We start from the raw sequence: 22,865 nt of genomic DNA, 5'->3' as shown, positions 1-22,865 counted from the left end.
AGGACACAGGGTTGGGGCTGGAAGATACAGGCGGCTGCAGGAAGGTAGATTGGATGCCTTGAGGCATCTATTAAAGGCATCTATTAAAGACCTGCTTTAATAAAGCAGAGAAAGTGGTTAGAGTGCTGAGAATAATAATGAAAATAGCTAATATTTATGAAGTTCTTATTACATACTTGGTAGTATTCTAAGAATTTTACGTGCAAAAGTACTTTATATGTAAAATGGTTAAAATATAAATGTAATGGTAATAATTTACATATATTATTCATTTTCTATGCTTACAATATACATATAATAGTAATAATTTACATATATTATTCATTTTCTTTTTGCAATTTACAGAAGGGAATAATGATTCAGTTGTATGAGATTTTTTTTTTTTATACAGGGCCTCGCTCTGAGGTCCAAGCTGGAGTGCGGTGGTGAAATCATAGCTCACTACAGCCTCCAAATCCTGAGCTCAAAGGATCCTCCTGCCCCAGCTCAGCTAATTTTTTATTTTTATTTTTTTGTAGAGATGGGTCTCGTTATGTTGCCTGGGTTGGTTTCAAACTCCTGGCCCAAGCAATCCTCCCACTATGACCTCCCAAAGCTTTGGGGTTACAGGCATAAGCCACTGCCCCTGGCCTAGTTGTATTAGGTCTTAACAGAGAAAAACAGGGATGGGCTTCGATGTAACAGGATGTAGAGACCAAGAGAAGCACAGGTGATGGTCAGGACAGGAGGGTGCCATGGAAATTCCTAGGTATAAGAATAAAATCTTTCCTAATACTTGGCATATGAGAGGTTGAATTTATCCTTATAGAATGTCAATGTGTTGCCACCTTGAAAATTGTAAATTCTCTCAAACACTTAGGATTTGTTTTCTATGTTTGGCCAAACTATTAACAATAAAAAATGAAACTTATAAGGCTATTCCTTGAGTCTAGAAGTAAAATTTTAAACTATGATTTAGTCTCCTTCCATCTTAATTTTCTCCTGAAAATAATTTTATCAGCCTGGTTTTACATATAGTGACTTCTGGTCTAGGAGGCTAGTTTCTGTTTATTGGAGGAAGGAGCCCATGACAAGTAGAAAAACTTTTCAAACAATATGATCCTGCAATCCCTTGAAGTCAAGGTTAATCACAGAAGAGTGCTAAGATTTGCTTTGTGTTCCAAAGTTTGCAAACTAAAAAATGTGTATTTTATCAGAGAAGTGAAATGGGCTCTACTGACTCAAAAGCAGATGTAATAGAACCAGGGAAAAAAGGTGACATCAGACTCAAGGTGAAGAAGCCTAAATAGATAAGGTATGATGATCTGGAAGAGAAGGGATTTCTCTGGATGGCTGCCAATTTACATGGTACTAACCACGTTAACTGGACTCATTGATCTCTGCTTTGGGGCCTCTGCACATTCCCTTCCCATTGCCTGGAATTCTCCTCTCTCACTTTCTTCTCTCAAGTCTCTTCTTAAATGGTGTCTTGTCGAAGAGACCTTTTCTTTCCTTTTTTTTTTTTTTAGAGGGAGTCTTGCTCTGTTGCCCAGGCTGGAGTGCAGTGGCATAATCTCAGCTCACTGAAACCTCCGCCTCCCAGGTTCAAGCAATTCTCCTGCCTCAGCCTCCTGAGTAGCTGGGATTACAGGCGTAAGCCACCACTCTCAGCTAATGTTTGTATTTTTAGTATAGACGGGGTTTCACCATGTTGGCCAGGCTGGTCTCGAATTCCTGACCTCAGGGGATCCACCCACCTCGGCCTCCCAAAGTGCTGGGATTACAGGTGAGAGCCACTGTGCTCGTCCAAAGAGACCTTTTCATCAGCACTCTCTATCACCCACTCTTCCATAGTATTTATGATCACCTGATAGATTATATATTTAATTACTTGTTTGTGTCTGCCAGTCCCCAGCGGAACATAAGCTTTGTGAGGTCACAGAACCCATCTGTTTGGTTCACTGCTGTTTCAACAGCATCTAGAACAGCCCATCACTCTGCAAGGGCTCAATAAACATTTGTGGAATGAATAAATGAATCTTCCATTCAGTCTCTATTCATCAGTCTTGCCCTTTATCCATCTCTGGTTAACATGAACTCATAGACTCTCTATACTAGTCCCTTTATTTCTTATGGAAGGGAGAAAAAGACAGTTGAGCACAGTAGTTACAAGTATGGACTTTGAAACCACCAAATCCGCTAGGTTTAAGACTGGCTTCATTGCTTCTCTGACGGTTCTGTCCAATAGAACTTGCTACAATGATAGAGACATTCTGTTCTACACTCCCTAATACAGTAGCAACTCATCCCACAGACTAATTGAGAATTTGAAGTGTGGCTAGTGTAACTAAGAAGGTGAACTTTTAATTTCATTTCATTTAAATTTAAATTTAAATAGCCACGTGGTGACAGGCTACTATACTGGATAGTTGTAGCTGTATGATCCTGGGCAATATTTCCTAATCTCTCTGTGCCTCCATTTCCTTGTCAGTTAAATGGAAATAATAATAATAATACACCTCATATTATTGTTGTAAGGATTAAATGAGATAATACATAGAGCACCAGAATAGTACTTGGTATAAGGAAAGCTCTCAGCAAATGGCACTATTGTGGGCAAAAGGAACTAGCTTCGCAATAACACTAAATCTTTACTCAAATATGACAATGATACCAATCTAACGTATTAAAAAATAGGGAAACAAAGGCATTTCCAAAAAGTAAGGTTATAGCAAATTATGTGATGAGTTGGAAAGTGGGGTAAATGTAAGGGAACTCTAGAATAGCATGTCAAAAAGTTAGAAATTTTAGTTGATTATAAATGTTACTTTTTTAAAATTATACTTTAAGTTCTGGGATACATGTGCAGAACGTGCAGGTTTGTTACACAGGTATACACGTGCTATGGTGGTTTGATGCACCCATCAACCTGTCATCTACATTAGGTATTTCTCCTAATGCTATAAATGCTACTTTTTAATAAAATAGCAGTTACCATAGCAGCCAGACATCACAAAGTCATTTCAAAATCAAAGGCATCTTCTTAAAGAAACCTTGTGAACAATGTATCTGAGCAATATCATAAAAGGGCTCCCTTGTATGTCTGGGGTTTATTATACAGAATAATTCATTTCCCAACACTTTTCTCTAGCTTTCAATATCTACTCTACAACTGCACTCAAGATTTTATACATTTTTCTTATTTCTTGGGGTTTACTAAAAAGAAAAGAAAGAAACTTCACAACAGTGGAAAAGGTAAGACAATTATTTTATAAGAAAAAACAATTATTAATATCTCTTAGGACACCACTTTATTATTGCTCTGCAAAGCAGCAAATTGATGCTGCTATATTTTGAAGGAGACTTGAATTAATTTTTTTATTATTTCATATTGTCTTTTTGTTAGCTTCTAAGTAAAATGTTCTTTCTCTACCTACATAGGTTTTTCTTTTTTCATTTATAAATGTCTTGTGTTTTTGTCTTCCCAGATGGTTTTAACTTCAAGCCAGATTTGTGAAGAAGAGAAGGAGAAGAGAGGGAGGAGGATAGAAGGAAAAGGAGGAGGCAAAGGAGAAAAAGGAGAAGAGTGGTAGAAGAAGGACAAGGAGAATAAAGAGGTTCTTCAGCTCCCCAATTAGACTTTGCCTGATCAGCCTTCCTCTTGCAACCATTGTATAAATGTCTAAATGGAGCAGGGATGGTAAGAAGCGCACAAGGTCACTGCTGCTTCTGACGCATGCCAGTCTCATCTGTTTAGCGCCTTGAATTACACTGCAGTGTCTTTTTGTCTTTTTCTTTTGTCCTCTAGATCTTCCCACCTTGCTCAACTTTCGGATTTTATAGTTGCTACCCTGAAGCCTGAGAACAAAAAGAATTTCTTTTGGAAAACAATCTGTTTAAAAACAAGGTTTATTCTCAAATGTGTTAGTGTTTACTTGGCTCTATAATGTTTTTCTTCTTTGTGTTAAGGTCAAATATTACAAACCATAGGACCCACATATCTGATTTTAACAGAATATCTTTTTTTCAGTGCCAAATTTTCCTAGTCAAGGTAAGCCATTTAGAATATGTGTCATTCCATATTTATATACACAAGATGTTAAAACATAAACAAGTTTGTTTCATAGTTCATTGTTTTTAATCTTGAAATAAAAATTGAATCTGTGTTCTTTTTTTGAGACGGAGTCTCGCTCTGTCGCCAGGCTGGAGTGCAGTAGTATGAGATCTCGGCTCACTGCAAGCTCCACCTCCCGGGTTCAAGTGATTCTCCTGCCTCAGCCTCCAATAGCTGGAATTACAGGCACGCACCATCATGCCCAGCTAATTTTTGTATTTTTAGTAGAGACGAGGTTTCACCACGTTGGCCAGGATGGTCTCCATCTCCTGACCTCGTGATCCACACGCCTCGGTCTTCCAAAGTTCTGGGATTACAGGCGTGAGCCACTGCTCCCAGCCAAATCTGTTTTCTTAAATAGAGCTTAGATCATACAGAAATGATACGATCTCCCATTGCACTGATTCTGTGGGAAAAATCAGTATGTAAACCCTTTCTCTATAAAGAGCTGAGAAATTGTCTTTATATCAGTTTCTAACAGAAAGCTTTGGATTGTGACATCAGTTTTGTGTATTAGAAAACAAGGCACAGTTTTTTGTTGTTGTTTTTTTTAAGACAGAGTCTGGCTCTGTCGCCCAGGCTAGAGTGCAATGGGCGATCTCGGCTCACTGCAACCTCTGCCTCCCGGGTTCAAGCGATTCTCCTGCCTCAGCCTCCCCAGTAACTGGGATTACAGGGGCGTGCCACCACGCCCGACCAATTTTTGTATTTTTAGTAGAGATGGGGTTTCGCCATGTTGGCCAGGCTGGTCTTGAACTTCTGACCTCAGGTGATCCACCCGCCTTGGCCTCCCAAGGGATTACAGGCATGAGCAATTGTACCCAGCTAGAAAAGAAGGCAAACTTTCAATAACAAGCAACCTAGGCACTAAACTATAATAGTGAGTAAAACAGCCATGGTCCCTGTCCTTAGGAAGCTTCTAGCAAAAAGGCTACAAGGAGCCATTACAGCTCCTTGCAACCCTTCGCCTGAGCCTCAATGATATCATTCTGCAGCGCCCCAATCCCTAACTCCAAAAAGAGGGTGAAAAGAGGACCCAGCCCTGGAAAGTTTCACACCTTGTTCTGTTCTCCCCTCACTATTACCAAATCCCTAGAAAGGCCTAGTATGGAAAGGACTGACCTTACTCAATAAATAGTGGAGTAGCAATGGCTTGGCAACACCAAAATGTGCATGCTTTTTTTTTCTAGATTAAAAAATAAATAAAACAGTGAGGTCACCTGGAGTTTTTATAGAAGAGCAATCTACCAAGTCCTTTTTACTTCTTGTTCTTTCTGGGATTGCCTTTCTAGAGTGATAAGACAATGGCGATGGTGATACTAATACCTAATGTTTATCAATGTTTTCTGTGTACCAGATCTGAGATAGGTACTATTTTTAATCCTCATTTTACAGATGAGGAAACTGAGGCACAGATAGGCTAAGGAACTGGTCCAAGGTCATACAATTACCCTGTAAAAGAAGTATCCACCACACAAACCCAGATGTTCTGGCTTTGGAATTTATGCACTTATCTAGTATGGTATAATGGCCGCCACATTTTTCTTCCTGGTAATGCAAAATTATTTCCAATCTTTTGAAGAAAACTAATCCCAAAGAGATCCTCAACATTAGAAAGTGTGTTAGTCTTCATATCTCCTCTAATACACATAAAAGGAATGCAATAGGGAAGGATAAATGAATGAGTGAAAGAAGAACAGGAGGAGTGAGAATCCAATTGCAGTATTTCTATTATTTCATTTGGTATTTTTATTTTTTTGGAGAACTAAGAGAAATCTACTACACTACATACGTATGTCACTGGAAGTGGAGACCTTCATTCCTTTGCTCCTAATATAGTTTATCTCAGAAAAACATGATGCTAACCCAGTATGAGAGATTCATGAGTTTTGAGTAGTCATTTCAGAAACTACAATTACTTTGCATGCATCCGTGTCCATTTCTCCCATCCTGTTCCCCATTGAGCAATGGCACAAAGTGGTGACTTGATACTTTGATGTTTGGAGTTCATGTGGCCACACAGCTAAGCAAAGGCAATAGAATATTATCCACAGGACTTACATTTTGGACAATACAGCAGAACAGATGACCAAAAAAAAAAAAAAAAAACCCTGATAACTAGAACACTTAAAAATATGGAATAACACTTTGGGAGGCCAAGGTGGGTGGATCACTTGAGGTCGGGAGTTCGAGACCAGCCTGGCCAACATGCCAAAACCCCATCTCTACTAAAAATACAAAAATTAGCCAGGCATGGTAGCACGTGCCTGTAGCCTCAGCTACTCAGGAGGCTGAGACAGAAGAATTGCTTGAACCTGGGAGGCAGAGGTTGCAGTGAGCCAAGATCACACCACTGTACTCCAGCCTGGGCAACAGAGAGAGACTCTGTCTAAGAAAAAAAAAAAAAAAAGAAGGAATAAAAATTCAAAACTTTTAAAAGCATGCAAGACTGAGCTTATAGTAAAGTAAGACAATATTAGAAGTAAGAAAAAAGACAAAGCAAAAATCCAAAGATGTAATGGAGCACTAAAGCTGACATTAACCATGGGGGCATCAACTGACCACTAGTGGTAAAGAGTTTTTTCTCATCTTTTTCATATCATAGAAAATGATACTAGTACAATAGCAATTGCTAGAATAAATGGGAAGGTATCTGGGAGCATCATCTATTATGCTAAATGTAACTTTGTAAAACCACTTATTATGTTTACCTCATATTAACATCAAAAAAGATGAATATAAAGCACTAAATATTAAAAATATATTGAATATAGCTTCAATATCAAGTATATGTAATTTGTATAAACCATGCCATTGAAATATTTGTAAATATTTTAACAAGTAACTTGAGCTTTTTATAATGAACATAGAATTTTGTTATTTTATATGATGCTTATAATGGTTGCAGGCAATTCCTGCTCAAAACTTACAATAATACCCTTTTCAAAAATCTCAGCATAGATAAACAGGTCATTTTCCCATAAAAGTTGTAGTGGCTAAAAAATTAACAAACTTGGTAACCAAATTAAAAAGTTAGAAAAAGAACAAGAGACTAAACCCAAAGAAAATAGAAGAAAGGAAATATTTTAAAAAGCAAAAATGAATGCTATAGGACAGAAGAATGTAGTGGAGAAAATCAACAAAGTTAAAGCTGGTTCTCTTAAAAAGACAATAACAAAACTTTGGCAAAATTGAGTTAAAGAAAATAGAGAATACACAAGCAACCCTTACACTATTATGTGAATATATTAGGAGCAGCTTTATGCCAACACATTTGAAAATTTAGATAAAATAATTAGACAAATTCTTAGGAAAATATATCTTTACAAACTGACTCAAGATGAAATAAAAAGCCTAGATGATTCTATAACAATTAAAGAAATGTAATAGTAGTATAAAAATCCTTCCATAAAGAAACACCAGGCTCAAACAGTTTTATGAGATAACTCTATTAAACATTCCAAAAACAGATCATTTGATTCATACACAAATTTTTTTCTCAAAGACAGAAAAAGAGAGAGACTTCTCAACTTTTATGAATCTTATATAACCCTCTTATCCAAACTAGGTAAAGACAGTGTGACAAATGAAACAAAAAAAGACCAATTTTACTCATGAAAATACTTCAAAAAATCATAAAGTAGATCTACCATTTGATCCAGCAAACCCATTACTGGGTAGCTACCCAAAGGAAAATAAGTCATTATATCAAAAAGGCACTTGCATGCATATGTTTATTGTAGCACAATTCACAGCTGCAAAGCTATGGAACCAACCTAAGTGCCTATCAATTAATGTGTGGCTAAAGAAAATGTGGCATATATACATACAGCATGGAATACTATTCAGCCATAAAAAAGAATGAAATAATGTCTTTTGCGGCAACTTGGATGAAGCTGGAGGCCATTACTCTAAGTGAAGTAACTCAGAAATGGAAAACCAAATACCGTATGTTTTCACTTTTAAGTGGGAGCTAAGCTATAGGTACGCAAAGGCAAACAGAGTGATATGATGGTCTTTGGAGATTCAGAAGGGGAAGGGTGGAAGTGGGATTGGGGATTTAAAAGCTACATATTGAGCACAATGTATACAACTCGGGCTATAGGTGCACTAAAATCTCAGCTTTCACCACTATACCATTCATCCAGGTTACCAACAACCATTTGCACCCCAAAAGCTATTGAAATAAAAAAATTAAAAATAATAAATAAAATATTAGCATCAAGTCACATGATGTATGGCAAAGTTGGCTTCATTTTTTAAATGCACAATTACTTCAACATTAGAAAATCCAGTATTATAATTATCTTATCAATATATATTAATTTGGAAAAGTAATTTGATCATTTCAATAGATGCAGGAAATGCATTCAATAAAATTCAACTTACATTCACAATTTAAAAACTTAGTGTAGGAATATAAGGGAGCTCCTTTAATCTAATTAGTATTTGCAAAAATAAACATCTACAGTATATGTCATTCTAAATGGTGAAATATTAAAAGCATTTCATTTAAAAACAGAAACAGACAAAATTAAACAATATGCTACCCAGGAATGTGTACATCACTGATAAAACTATAAGAAAATATAAGATAATAACACAAAACTCAAGACTCCAGAAAGTGGCTACTTCTAGGTGAGAGGGGATGTAATTAGGGGAGTGGGTAGCAGGTACACAAATGGTCGTTTTAGTATGATTTTGTAAACCACACACACACACACACACACACGCAAGCCATACACACAAATGTAAAATATATTATTCATAACATGAGGCAGATGAAGTGACAATGGTTCATTTTGCAAGTGTTAGACAAAATCAAAGTGATGGCTAAGCTAAATAACATTTATAACTACAATAGGTATTTAAATCACCTTCTCTTTCATTGTATAAATTCAAGCTTGGCTTTTTTTTTTTTTTTTTTTTTTTTTTTTTTTTTTTTTTTGAGACAGAGTCTCACTCTGTTGCCCAGGCTGGAGTGCAGTGGCGTGATATCGGCTCACTGCAACCTCCACCTCCCGGGTTCAAGTGATTCTCCTGCCTCAGCCACCAGAGTAGCTGGGACTACAGGCATGCACCCCATGCCCAGCTAATTTTTGTATTTTTAGTAGAGACGGGGTTTCACTCTGTTGGCCAGGCTGGTCTTGAACCCGACCGCATGATCCGCCCTCCTCAGCCTCCCAAAGTGCTGGGATTACAGGTGAGAGTCACCACACCCAGCCTTTGGCTTCTTATAAATCATATTTCTACACTAAACTTGGATAATACTTTAACACATTTGGGGAAAAATTTCAAATGAACTGCTCATGTCATCATGAGACTTGGAGACGAAGAATTATAAGTGAGACTCATTCCATTTCTTGAATAGCTCTATCATAATTAAAACTTTAGTGTATAGGGACCACTTCTCACAATCATTTGTTTGGCTTTCTAGAGAATTTGCAAAAAAAAAAAAAGTCAATTCTTTAATAATATGCAAAAGAAGCGAACAGCCCTTATGAAATGCAAACTCATATTGATTGCAGAATTTTCTCCTTTGTTCTCTGCACACTATGTGTGGCCAAAACATTCTAAGCAGTACCACAGTAATGCTAGCATGCTGAATTAAATTGCACTATCAGTACAGTTTCAAATTTTCTACTTGGTTTGTTCACACACAGACACTTTAGTGGGTACTGGGGCCATAGCAGGGCACTGGGGCTAATGAGGGAAAATTCTGGTGAGGATTAAAAAGAATGCTCTCTGAGTATAAGACGGAAAAAGTATTGATTTAGAGAAGGGAAGTGTGCTTTTTGAAAATTTTCCTTTAAAGAACTTTCTGCACTTCAGGTTCCTAAAGAGATAAAATACGAACCAGCTTGAGAATTTGTGTCTCCTTTGAGTGGTGTTCAGTGGATAATGCTATTTGTGGGTATAAAAGGAACTCATTCCTTTCCTTTTCTTCTGTTTTATTTAAGGAAACGGAGACTGGAATATGTAGGTAGGAACTGGTAATTAAATTAGGTGCCCAGTTTTTCATTCTGATTTTGTGAAGCATTATTTGCCTATGGCTGCGGTTCATGTTCTGAGTTATCTTAAACATTATTTTTAAATTCTGAAAAGTCCCTAAAGTTTCCCAAGAAATGGGATTTCCAACCCTACTTTTTAAATTTTCAAAACAAGTTCAGGCACCTGCAGAAACACAACTATAATGCATAGTTCATGACCACCAAGACCAAAGGGCTGTTTAGAACCTTACAGTTCTGAATTCCTCAATTTCTTTTGAATTATCCAGTGACCTGCTCAAGTCATCCCCATGTGTCCATCTCCAGCCTAAGAAACAACAACCAAAATGACCTGATGGGGATGACCATGCCAATGAGTTCTCCAAAAAAGGAGGCCATTGGAAGTCACAGCAGCTTCTCCAAAGGTCAGATAGATTATAGAGAGTAATTTCAAAGAATTTTATATTAAGGCAAGGGGCTGCAGAAATATTCAGGAGGACTTAGCTTTTCCCTTGTAGGTAAAGGAGCTTTCCCTTCTACTGTGTGTTTTCTGATGAATCCTTTTTTTAATTCTTTTTCAGTCTTCATATTTTATCCTCCACCCTCCGTCCTCTAGAATATCATCCTACAGGCAGTGTCAGGGAGAAAATGAGTCTGGACCTGACCCTGTAAAAGGCAAAGTTCTCAGAAGTACAAGATGACAGGGCTGGAGCTCCCTCTAGAGCCCATCCCGCCGACAATGGAGGGGTCTTCAGCAAAGTGAACTGGGGCTGGTGGATCCTGACCCATTTCCCTATCCTGCTCATCTTACTGGAGAGCCCTTTCAAAAGACTGAGAGGTCTGGAAGAGCAGAACTATTCACCATGGCCTTCAAGATGGCTCAGTGATGCTCACTGGCATCTCCAAAAACAGTGTGGTCAAACAAGCTTATTTAGTAAGTTCTCTTGTCAAAATCAGCTCTAATTAGTCACCACAAAAGGAATTTGGATGAATATGTAAAACAGAGAATGTTCATTTGCTTGTTGTTTAATCCAGTAGTTTGGATCATAGTCATAGATGTAGTCATAGCAAACTTGATATTCTGATTTTATAATAAACTGATGACTTTAAAATGAAACATTTATAAGAAGCAATGTTGTTGCTGCTTTTTTACTTTCTTTAGAAAAGCTAAAGAAATACAAGGAGGAATTAACATGTTAATGAAAAATAGAACAACATAACCTTCATTTGAGCATAAATCTGAAAATTTTAAATCACTACCTTCTTTACTTAGGAAAACAATAAAGATTCACAGATAAAGTATTGAGAAACCTAATTTTCAATGTATTATAGTTAAATTTTGAATAGCAGAGGAAAATGCTATTTCTAATTTGTTCTTGATGTTATTAGAGATGGAGAACATTCAATTTTGCTTTCGATAACTGTGAAGAGGAAATAATTTGGGTAACAGCTGATAATATTTCTCTATCATTTGGAAGAACTTAGTAAGAATGACTAAATGTTCAGGTCTTAACACAATTAAAAAACTGTCTTGCCATGCATTCTTCAAAACATGGCTTCCTTTTTTCAAGTTTGTTTAGTTGCAGTTATCAAACAGTTCAAAATGATTTCCAAAATACATTCCCATTATTTTCAGTCATTACTCCAGACAAATAAAATGGAAGAGCTAGTTCTGTTAACACTAAATTAAACTCTTAACTGAACCTGGTGTTTTGTTAGTAATGCATACAATTCATTATAAGAATCACAATAGCATTTTTATAACACCATGCAGTTTACTAAAAATACTCGCAAACATTTTCTTAATCTCAAAACAAAGTAGATCCAGCATACACAAATTGCGCCACTCAATTGCCTTCATTAGGTAGTACATTGTAAGTTCAATTTTTCTGTTTACTAAATTTTGTAAACACTAACTATGCCTCTGGCCCTGATCTCTTTAGTAGTAGTAGGAGTAGTAACAGTAATCATAGCTAACATTTTTTTGTGTGCTTACTATGTTCTAGGTACAATTTTAAGTGTTTTATGTGCATTAATTCAATAATCCTAAGAACGAAGAAAATATATTTTATTTAAAGTTTCATTAGATTGAGAAAACTTAACTTTAGATGCCTACTCGTCTTTCTAGTTTTTCTTTATTTTCTTTCTGCTTTAATTTCACTCTATCCTTGATGGTTTGCCTAACATTTACTTTCTTGGTAAATACACAGCAACATTTGGTTAGCAGACGTTATTTTTTAAATGTCTATAACTTGCAATCTTTTTTAAAAAAAAATCTGGAATAGAATTGTACAAGCCTTAGAAAAATTAAGTCAAGAAAATGAAAAGTCAAAATTAGTTAGATGACTTACCCAAAGTCATCCAGCCAGTAAGATGACAGGTCAAGATGCAAATATTGACCACACGCTAGCTTCTCTTCCTCACCCTGATCCCCCAGAAACTGCTCAAGTCTATTATTACTTTCTCTGGAACTGTGTCAGTACCTTAGCAACTCTGTCCATCTTCACCACCACCATCAATAAGCAAATATATTAAGAAAATTTCTGCATTTAATTGAGGGCAAGAATGGATGACATAGAGCCAGTAATGTGGATGTTGCTCTAGTCCTGTAGGAATTCACAGTCTAAGATTAATGGCAATAATCTCAGAGGTGTAACCAAGGGGACATTAGGGGAAAAGAATCACCGCAGACTCTAGGTTAGAGAAATGAAAAGGATGGTATGTCGGCTACATAAGTATGCTTGAAGAGGAAATTCTGGAAAATACATAGATAATTATTTCCCCTGCAAAGAGCAGCTCCTTCCTTGCATGATGATACAGAATGGTGAAAATGCATATTGAAGACTTACACTAAAGAAATGGACGTTACATTGGGAGGCAAAAGAAAGTGGTAGAAATGGAACTGCAGTGGGAATCAGATGCGTGTTGATCTCAATTTTTCCAAGGTATTCTTTTGGCAAGACTCTGAATCTCTCTCAGACTTAGTGGAAACATGCTGTAGGCCAGGGAAAGAGTCTGATTTTGGCTCAAACCACCTATTGTCTCTATGACCTTGAACAAGTTCTTTTGAGTAATTTTTTAAGCCTCAATTTCTTCATCTGCAAAATGGGTATAATACGAACCTTGTAGGATTGTTATGAGGGTCAAACTAAAGGTTTTTGCAAGTGGTCGTTGCTCAATAGTTAGTATTTATCATTATTATTTCTTTTCTTTTTTTTTTGAGACAGAGTTTCGCTCTTGTTGCCCAGGGTGAAGTGCAATGGCAACATCTCGGCTCACTGCAATGTCCACCTCCTGGGTTCAAGCGATTCTGCTATCTCGGCCTCCCGAGTAGCTGGGATTACAGGCACTCGCCATCACACCTGACTAATTTTTGTATTTTTAGTAGAGACGAGGTTTCACCATGTTGGTCAGGCTGGTCTTGAATGCCTGACCTCAGGCGATCCACCCGCCTCGGCCTCCCAAAGTGCTGAGATTACAGGCGTGAGCCACCATGGCCGGCCATTATTATTTCTTAATCAAGAAAATGAGAAGATTATGTTAAGTGATTTTTAATATCTGTCCAATATTCAAAAGCCTATGAGTCTATATCCACTTGACACAAGGTTAAATACTTTTGTTAAATGGTTTTTAAGCTATATTGTTTCTCAGAGGTGAGCCATGTCATTTTTTACAGCACAAAGGGTCAATCAAATCACATCTGGAAAATAAGTCTAATTTTCAATCAACCTACAATTTAATTGGGGATAATACATTAGCAATAAAAGTCATAAATGGAGGTGAGAAAATAAAACCAAAAGAAAAAAGTCTCAAATTGCTTAGGTTAAGTATATTTTATCTAATCTACCTTCTAATACAAAATTAGCTATAAATAACTTGTATAAATCTTCCACAATTTTCCAAAGGAGAAATGATTATTTTCCTAAATTCACACTAAATCATCTTTGCTCTGGAATAGTATTGTTCAAACATTGTGACTACAGCCTACAGTAATACATTTTATATTGCAGCCTAGTCCACACACACGTATGTGTGTAAGTATGTAAATATTTTTAGAAAATAAAGGTTTTGGCTGGGCGCAGTAGCTCACATCTGTAATCCCAGCACTTTGGGAGGCCGAGGCGGGCAGATCACGAGGTCAGGAGATCGAGACCATCCTGGCTAATACGGTGACACCCCGTCTCTACTAAAAATACAAAAAAATTAATCGGGCGTGGTGGCGGGCGCCTGTAGTCCCAGCTACTCAGGAGACTAAGGCAGGAGAATGGTGTGAACCCGGAAGGCGGAGCTTGCAGTGGGCTGAGATCGCGCCACTGCACTCCAGCCTGGGTGACAGAGCGAGACTCCGTCTCAAAAAAAAAAAAGAAAAAGGAAAATAAAGGTATCATAAGACCCTTTTTATATGCCTTGCATTCGTATTTTCTACTCTCTTTTAATCCAAGTTCTAATGTTGATTATCTACAAACTGATATCATGACCATTAAAAGGTCATCAACCATGGTTTTTAAAACACTACAGTAGAGCATTCCTTTCTCTATGAAGGTTTTTATAACATACCAAGTGGTCAATACTATGTTTTGTCCAGTAAACTGGTTAAAATGTAGCTATTCAGTTAACTCATATTTGGCATCACACAGATCCACAATATCGCTGGCTATTAATCATTTGAATTTTAGATGAATTCAATTAGTCTAGTTTGTAATTATACAGGTTCTTAAAATGTTCTGTAAATGTATTTACCCAAATGTTCACTGTAAGTACCCTTTCCCCATTAAAGGCATTATATTACAGAAATCAATTTAAACTCACAATTTATAACTAGGTTTTCAAAAAGAAACATTAGAAATGCTTTTCATCAAATTTTACAATGACCTATTCTTTCTTAGGTTGCCTTATTTTAATCTTTCTACTTATTTCCACCTGCCATACATCTAGTATCTCTCCCTTTAAATAGCTTAATTTTAGAGTCTATTATAATTCCCTGACTGGGGGTGAAGCCATAATTTTTCTTTCTTAAAAACTGGGATTTGCACACAGCTCTGCACCATATGACATATTCTAGCTCTCTGCTTGTCCTGTGCCAATACATTTTTAAGCCATTGATGATATCAAATTCAATAGGCATCTGATGTTATGAAATTCCACAGGCTTTCCAACCCTGAATTTCATCGTCTCTTTACTATTCATACCTCATTCATTTTTGGTGTCACTCTTCTATATCCCTGCCATTCTTCACAGCTGGATTTGTTTGCCTGTTTTTTTTTGTTGTTGTTGTTGTTGTTGTTTGTTTGTTTTAATACTGAGCCTTCTGTCAATTATAATACACATTTCCCATTTTGATTTTGCAGCACCTCACTCTTGATCTGCACTGAAACCAACTAAGGGCCATGCAGAAAACATTCCCTCCAGACTATTTCCAGAAGGAGTCTATAAACACTTTAAAAAAAAGGGCCTGTGATGCATTCTGTACTAAAGCTACAGTTGAATACCCTTCAAAATCCTATCTGCCATTGTTCCCTAACAGGGCAAAGAATGTGGAGAACTCCCTTGATTATTTAGGTTGTGCATGTCTGCTTCTGAGTTAGGGCCTCTTTTCAGATCTACAACTATTTTTCATTTATCCCATTATTTTTCACTGCCCTTCCACTAGCCCTTTCATTGATAAGTCATAATCTTAAAATTTCCTGCAATTAGAAGATCAACTTCACTCAGACAATCATTTAGGATCTTTCTTCCTGTTGAGCACACATAGCAGCCCTACCCTGCTGCAGCCCTTGGTTTCAGGTGGGGAAGATATCAGAACTCAAGTATGGCAATTCTGTGCCAGCAACTCTATTTCCAAAAGGTTTGCTTTCTTCTTTCATTCTAGCCAATAGTAGTCAGATATGGTTCATGTCTACATTGGTCAAAAAACTATTTATCTTCCCCTTGCAAGCCCCTTATTTTTCTTTTTTTTTTTTAAGCAAAAAAGGTGAGAAATGCACTCACTCAAGATTATAGTTAGGACAATTTAAACTATGAATAGTACCAGGACCTTGTGCAGTGGGAGTATCATAGAACTGTAGCCATAATTTAAGCGCTTATGTCTTTAATTATGATATTAATTATGTAAACATTTAGGATGCTGAGGGAGATTATTTCTATTTTTCAAATGCCTCAGTGACTTTTCATAAGAGCATTATGTTTAAGTCATCAAATAACTTATCTACTATTTGCTATATGAAGCAGCCTCTTACTTTCCATCATTATTACTATCTTCTTTTTATTATTAAGAATAAAGGTCAGCTCCTTGGTCTTTCCTCATATCAAATAAAAATTCCAGTTGACTCATTATGATAAGGAAAATTCACATTACTGGTGCTGACCCCCAAAGTTCAAATACATTATGGAAATTACACTTTAAAACTAGTCCAGTTATCACGAGATTAAGCCCTCAAAGTAGAATTCTCCTAGAGCGTTATTTGCTTCATGCCAATGTGATCCAAAATTCTCTCTACTCCTCTCCCCATAGTTCATCTCCTGATACCACACACAGAAGTGCACTGAGCCACATACTGGAACTCTAGCTATATGCTCTTCTGTTTCTTTCTTTTTTTTTTTTTTTTCATTTTACTCCCTTTGAAAGATTTCTGAGGTATGTACATACAGTGCAATATACTAGCCTGGCCATCTGGATTCTCTTTCCTGAGTGGTAGCAACATGCCAAACAAAAATTACCAAATAGGTGTTTTCATATTAAGCCTCTGATACCACATTCTGGTTAGACTTTTATTATATTATTTACTTACGGAAATATAGAAGTACTTTATTATATTTTTACAGTGGGAAACTTGTTGATTGTGCAGCCTTGCACCAAGAAAAAAATTCCTAACAATATATTGTATGGGTTATATGGGACCGGTTATTTTTCACAGATGTTTGCTTAAAATCTCACTTTTATAAAAACTGTTTTGACATCACATTAATATATTTTCTAACATCTCTTCAATTGTCACATTTCTTGTCACATTACATATAAGGGAAATGGTTCTAAATTATTCCAGATCACTTTCTTGTAAGTTTGTCTTGGTAAATAAAAAATTATTTTAAGTGAAATATGTTGTTAGAAAACAAAAACTGCCCTCACCGGCTGTACGTATCCTTTCCTCTACACATGGGAGAAGATTTGAAATGCTCTGATAGAGGAAAAGCCTCTCTTTAGGGTCACTCCATGGCACTGAACTCAGGATGCATAAGCAGCATTTTGGGGCAAGAGCTCACTTTTTCATACTGCTCAGCACTAGCCAAAGGGTAAGGACAGATGATTGTCCTGAACACTGAGTCTCCACCTGAGTACATCCCATTTCTGGCCCCTCTTCAGAGCACCCCATCAGAGCTCAGCATATTCAGAATCACTCTGTCAGAGAGGGCTTGGCTGGCTCCATGGGAGTCCAAGAAGAGCACATCTGCACTGATGCCCAGTAAGAAGTGGGAAAGCCTGGAAAGACAGGAAAAGTCTTTTCCTGTCTTTATTGCTCTTGAAGGTACATAAGGAAATCCAACCTAGAACAAGTCCCTGCTCTTCCTGAAAGAAAACCCAATCTCTTGATTTTTACATAAAGCCTCCATTTTGGATGATATGGGGTTTTTTTAATGAGAAAATAAATGGTAAGGGAAAATTTGCTGAAGCCTGAGATATGATTATCTCCCAATGCTGTAATAAAGATCATTACCTACACATCAGAAAGCCTCTGGGAAAAAGCTCATCACAAATTAGGGTGTCAAGTCACAACCATTGTCATCAAAGAACAAGGACTAGTTCTTTCAGTGTGGTCACTACTAGTGATGCCACACACCGCTGAGAAATGAGTATCACGGCTTTCAAAGTACACAGCATTCACTTCTTGCCACAACATATGGGAATTTTATTTTTTTTGAGATGGAGTCTCACTCTGCTGCCCAGTCTGGAGTGCAGTAGCATGATCTCGGCTCAGTGTAACCTCCGCCTCGCGGGTTCAAGGGATTCGCCTGCCTCAGCCTTCTGAGTAGCTGGGATTACAGGTGGACGCCACCATACCTGGCTAGTTTTTGTATTTTCAGTAGAGACAAGGTTTCACCATGTTGGCCAGGCTAGTCTCAAACTCCTGACCTCAGGTGATCTGCCCGCCTTGGCCTCCCAAAGTGCTGGGATTACAAGTGTGAGCCACTGCACCCAGCCCAACATATGGGAAATTTAAAGTCCTTTTTCCTTTCATTCTTCACCCGATTATTCATTATTTTTCAATTTATTAACTCAGTAAAAAATTATTGAATACCTACTATGTGCCAGATATGCACATACTACTATATGCCAGGATATAGTAATAATAGCAAGACAACGACAGCAACCATACCCAACACTCACAGAGGGCCTACTTATTGTAAACCAGACACTAACTAATACATTAGCTCATTTAGTCTTTGCAACAGTCTCCTGACAGGTACAATTATATGCATATTTGCAGATGAGCAATTAAAGCATAGGAAGATTAATTCTCCAGGTCACACCGTCCATAAGTGTCACAGCCAGGCTTCAAATCCACATCTTTTAACTCCAGTTTCCATGCTTTTGACCTCTATGCTGTATAAAGAAAAACAGGCAAGGCCTTATGGAACTTTCAATGCACTGGAGAAGACAGAAATTAAATAAACATGGAAATGTGCTGTAATTTCAAATGCTAATGAGATCTATAAGAAAACAGGAGGGTGCCACAAGATAGGATGGTATAACATTTCAAAGGCTCTTCTTGCAGGCTAAGAAATATAGTGATTACCTTTGGTGATTCCCAACTCACCTAAACGACAAAGTTATAAAATTTAAGGAAGCAAGCGGGATAAAAAGAATTTGGCAGAACTAAATCTAGGAGGCTAGGGGTAACAGACTAAACAATTCAACCCTTACCCCTTGCCATAAAGCCTTGCCATCTTGGTGGCCCTTCTTGCTGGCCCTTCTTGCTGGTACACTCAGAATGATACAGATGAGGAATCTGGGGAGTACAACCCATTCTGTCCTCATCTCTCCTTAATAAGAAAATCCAGTCTGGATCAGGTGTCCCATCTCCACAGATGAAAGCGAGTATCTTTCCACATCTGTTGCCTTTGACCAAGAAATGCATGACCGATGTCTACAAAACCTTAAGTTCCACTGAATACTTCAGCTTATAAAAAGAAAAAGAAAACTAAAGATTTCTTTGGCCTAATATGGTGAACACATGGGCTTCTGGAAACAATTCAAGGTATGGCTTACAGTCACTAGAACAAACAAAGTGTGGTTTATAAAATGTGGTTATTAGTAGACTCAGAAACCAACTGAAATATTGACTTAAAGAGAACAAGAACATAGAAGCAGAAAATAAAGTTCCCACGGGAAGAAAATTCCCTTTCTATCCTGATTTTTTAAAAATCTGGACTTTATTACCCTGCTTGACCAATTACAAATCTACTCCTTTCCTTTTAGTGTCAGAGAAATCACACAGAAAGAAGAAAAGCCTCTTTTTTTTTCCTTCTGAAGAAATTGCCTTTCTACAGATTTAGGGAAGTTTTATATCTCTTATTATCATTATTTTATGTATTATTTTTATGTCTCCAGTTTTTATATAAGACATGGTCTGTACATACAGGATTACATCCAAAGATAGTATGATATATTAGCTCCTAACTGTGCTTCCTAGTTTCATGCTACTGTGTTTGATAAAGACTTAGAGTGAGGAGGGAGAGGGTAAGGTGTTCATAACGGCACGAAAATTAAATGTGCTTCACACACCTAGATGAACAAGCAACATCATTTTCAGGTCCAATAAATAAATTAATTTTTCTGGTTCATCGTTCAGAATCATAAAAATAATAATTTTTATATTGTAATATCATAAGAAGTCTGTTTCATCATCTTAATGTATCACTTGAAATAGGATTTTGGCTGGGTGCAGTGGCTCACGCCTGTAATCCCAGCACTTTGGGAGGCCATGGCAGTCGGATTGCTTGAGGTGAGGAGTTCCAGACCAGCCTGGCCAACATGGTGAAACCTTGTCTCTATTAAAAATACAAAAAATTAGCCTGGTGTGGTGGCACACGCCTGTAGCCCTAGCTACTCAAGAGGCTGAAACAGGAGAATCACTTGAACTCAGGAGGTAGAGGTTTCAGTGAGCCGAGATCACACCACTGCGCAGACTCCAGCCTGGGTGACAGAGCGAGACTCCATCTCAAAAAAAAAAAAAAAAAGAAATAGGATTTTATATTCTACCTGACTACATATAGGATGTTAGTATATTAAAAAGGCTTAGATAACTAAATACACAAGTGAATAGCTTGATTTCCAATGAGGGATAAATAGTCTCTAATAAGCAAATAGTACATTGAAGGTCTCATCTTTCATATTTAGCAAATTACACTTGAGATTAGCCTAGGTACTGGTAAACAATAGGTAGGAGAAGACTACTTAACATTAAAGAGGAATAGTCTAAAGTCTAAACTTTCTTTTTCTTTTTTTTTTGAGATGGGGTCTCGCTCTGTTTCCCAGACTAGAGTGCACTGGTGCAATCTCGGCTCACTGCAGCTTCCGCCTCCCAAGCTCAAGAGATTCTCCTGCCTCAGCCTCCCAAGTAGCTGGGATTACAGGCACCCACCACCACGCCTGGCCAATTTTTGTATTTTTAGTAGAGATGGAATTTCACCATGTTGGCCAGGCTGGTTTTGAACTCCTGACCTCAAATGATCCACCTACCTCAGCCTCCCAAAGTGCTGAGATTACAGGCATGAGCCACTGCACCCGGCCTAGACTAAACTTTCAAAGTAACTTACAATAGGTTATATTAAATTTTTTGTTAGTATAATGAGACTTAATTTTTTTAGTAAAATCCTGAAAACCATGTTAAATGTAACATTGTTTAGAAATATCTTCTATATGTTATTCCTTAAAAATCTGTGAATGAGTGACAGATTCTTATTTGACCTGTCATCAGAATCAATTTTTCTTTTATTAATATACTTCACTAATGAACAAAATCATGTACTATAGTTTACCTAGAAATAAAATGCCAAATAATTGCAAATAAAGGTTTTAAAAAGTATGTCACTTAAGGATCCGGACTTCTCCAAAATGAAGTAAATGTCCTTACATCTTTAGTACAAAAACTATCCCCACATTTTACATGACATGGAAAACAGGATAAACATTGATGTCAAATGCCTGAGAACAACATTATATTTCACTGCTCCAGGACAGACAATTTTTCTGTGCTCTATTCCAGAAAGAGAAAAGGAGAAAAACGAAACAAAACAAAAAAACCTTGTAATGGTTGCAGTTTGTATTAACTTCAAAGCTGGTATTTCTTTCTCAAAGATCATTTTCTTTTTGTCTTTCAAAAAGCGGGGGGTTAGAGTATGAAACCTCATAAAAATCAAACATTGAAGAATACGTTGTTGAGAAAGCACCTGCAAAGTATTTTCAGACCTTTTAAAAACGATGTAATTTGAATCACCTGTCTAAATAGGTCATTTAACTTAGAAAAATTAAAATTAGCTGTGCAGGGTCAATTCTTTTTCTACAGCATCTGCATGTGTGTGTCCTCTTCAAAGTCAAACCAGAGCTAAGTGTCAAGAACAGCCATAATACATGAATTAATTCCAAATCTTAGTTATTCTGCTTGAAATGGCCATAAAAGTTAACTTTATATATAAAAACATAGAGTGAGGAGTTGCTAGAAAAAGTTGGGGATGGGGGTGCAGAAGGAGACGCAGAACTCCCCGTTCAGGAAATAATGGTATGTGTAAAGGAGGGAGTCTCTACTGGTGCTCATTTCTTGCTTTTCACATACACACTTTTACAATATATGGCAAATAAATATCAGGCGAGCCAAAACACAAAATAAATACTTTCACACAAGTGTAGTCTCCCACAAGCTTCTCTTTCCTTATCAAACTAGCAATATAGGACTATGAACCTTAACGCTATTGTCCAGCACCTTTAAGTATCTACTCATCCTACAACACTCTGGTAAACTCAGGGATTGAATCCCTCTCCCCAGAAAACCTTCCCAGGAATAGAATAAACGACAAAATCCTGAAACATCTTAAAAATGAGAACAGTAAAAGAAAACGCAAATGAAAACTTTAGCTGCCTAAGATATTCAGTGTCCTTCTACAACCAGACCATCCATAAAATCAAAAGGACCTCAACAATGTTGGAACAGAAATGTGTCACGACCACTGGACCCTTGACTTTAGAAGGGAGGGCATCCAAGCTGGCTGGCAGACAGGCAATCGGCATCAGGGGAAGTACAGCAAGGAGTCAGTTTTGTTTCAGGACTCTTCAAAGTCACCAGGAAATGTACCCCATCCTTTCTGGGTTAAAAGTAACTTTGATGCACAGAAAAAAAGTACTTTCATATCCCCCAGCTAGCAACAATTTATCATCCACAGGGAAAGAGTGATCGGAGATGCTAATGAAACATTCTCCTCTCTGCCTACTTCCCCAAAGCCACTTCCCCAAAATGAGATCTTGAGGAATCTTGATTTACTAAAGACTTCTGTTTAAAGATGAAATGGAAGGACCTTTGCACGGACAAGGAGGCAAACTGAAGACTTGACATTGAGGAATTGCGAAAGAATGTTCTAAGCTACATTCTTCTTACAAGGGGAAACCCAAAACAGAATTAAGATCTCTTCACCTCCGGATGGAGGAGTAAACATATTTAACTGCCCGGGATGGAAAGAAACAGTATCACTCCAGCCACCGCCCCCCGCCCCCCTTCCCAGGATCAATGACAGAA

General features: G+C 37.3%; 1 protein-coding gene and 1 long non-coding RNA gene across 4 annotated transcripts in view; one reads left to right on the top strand and one right to left on the bottom strand.

The window, feature by feature from the left end:
• Positions 1-22,865, bottom strand: part of LHFPL3 (LHFPL tetraspan subfamily member 3) — a 574,056-nt gene that overhangs the window by 550,053 nt on the left and 1,138 nt on the right. The window lies entirely within an intron of this gene.
• LOC107975906 (uncharacterized) lies at positions 2,944-3,891 on the top strand. 2 transcript variants are annotated; one of them, XR_010158923.1, is made up of 3 exons: positions 3,028-3,234; positions 3,468-3,679; positions 3,788-3,891. It is a non-coding gene; the product is annotated as an uncharacterized LOC107975906 (long non-coding RNA). The 2 variants fall into 2 exon arrangements; XR_001719433.3 differs by having other exon boundaries at positions 2,944-3,234; positions 3,468-3,891.

Source organism: Pan troglodytes, chromosome 6 (assembly GCF_028858775.2).
Source record: "Pan troglodytes isolate AG18354 chromosome 6, NHGRI_mPanTro3-v2.0_pri, whole genome shotgun sequence".
Lineage (NCBI taxonomy): Eukaryota > Metazoa > Chordata > Mammalia > Primates > Hominidae > Pan > Pan troglodytes.
Note: the sequence above shows the minus strand (reverse complement) of the source record. Positions and strands in the feature narration are given on the sequence as shown.